Genomic DNA, 1,550 nt, shown 5'->3' on the forward strand with positions numbered 1-1,550 from the left:
GCATGATGATCAATGGGGATAGTAGAGAGGAAAAGACATTCGAGAGGTAAGGAGATACTCATTCATGCAGGCTTTACAGACATAACATTTTGCATTTTACTATGAATGAGTTCGAAAGATATTAAAGACATTTGAACAGAGGAATACCATTTTAGTTGAATTTCTCTGGTTGCTATTTTGAGAAGAAATTGCAATGGGCAATGGCAGAAGGAAGGAGCCCGGATTAAAAGCTGTGCAGTTATTATAGCATTTGGGTGAGAGATGACAGTGAATTGAGAGAGTAAAAAGTGTTTGAATTCTATACATTTGAAGCTGCCAGGATTTAGTGACAAATTGGAATAAGAGACAGGGGAGGATAAAATGAAGAAGTCATCGACATCAAGTTTTGGGATCTTAACATCTTCAAAAATGTGCATATAACTAAGAAAGAAAGAAAGACAGGAGGAGCAGACCTATAAAACTCGGGAGCTCAGTTTGGAAATAGTAGGAAATAGATATATCAGCCTGGAAAAAGACCTGGATTGGAAATATCCATTGGTGAATCATCAGCATAGCAATCCATGAGACTGAATAAAGCAAGCCATGGAGTAAGGATAGATAGAAAAAAAGTGACTCTCAGGGACTGAGCACTAAGGTAATACAACATTAAAAGGACAAAGAAATATGAAGGAACAAACAAAACAAAAGAGAAGAAATAGTAAGAAAAATAGAAGTAATACCAAGTGAGGATGGCATCCTGATAGCCACATAAAGGAGCTGTTTCAAGGAAAAGAATTGTCTCAAATGCCTCTGACAGACCCTATAAGGTAAATGTCAGAGAGTGACCATGGGACTATGTTGTCTTTGATGAACTTGATTTAAGTAGTTCCAGTAGATTAGGGGCAAAAACTTGATTACAGAGCATCCATAAAAGGATGGGAAGAGAGGCAATTCAGACAGCTTTTCTAGGAATTTTCTTGTAACATGGAGAGCAATGAGGATGTACCTGAAAAGGTGAGGGCAAATGTGGAATTCTAAGGTGAGTGAAATAAAAGCACAAGTGTATGCCAACAAGAAAAGTGCCCCAGAAAGGGCATAAAAATGTTCTGATACAGCAGAGGGAGGGAAGGAAGTCCTGAGTAGTTCTCGGTGGAGATGTAGAACAAGTGGCATCTAGAGATAAGTGGAGGGTAATGGCCTTAGGGCATTTTCTCTTACTCATCAAATCATTTCTTAAGAAGGGTTTACAAAACCACCTTAAATTCCGCCACAGCCCAACCCCTTCTTCCCTTACACTATTGTGCTATTCTATATATAATAGTTAATATCAGTTAAACTGCAGTAAAAATGTCACCGCTGTGTGATGCAAGCATAATAAACTTAAAGGCTTATCTCGTTTGCAGTCTGCCTTAAAAAACAAACAAACAAACAAACAAACAAAAACTTTGTCATGGCCACATGGAACAGCTGATGAAGTACAGAGAGAGAAGAGAGAACCACCTAACAAGCTTTTAGGAGAAGTAGCTGCACATAGCAGTTTATGCTCAACTTGCATCTGTGAGAAATAATCA

Source organism: Pteropus vampyrus, unplaced genomic scaffold (assembly GCF_000151845.1).
Source record: "Pteropus vampyrus isolate Shadow unplaced genomic scaffold, Pvam_2.0 Scaffold83, whole genome shotgun sequence".
In the NCBI taxonomy this organism is placed as follows: domain Eukaryota; kingdom Metazoa; phylum Chordata; class Mammalia; order Chiroptera; family Pteropodidae; genus Pteropus; species Pteropus vampyrus.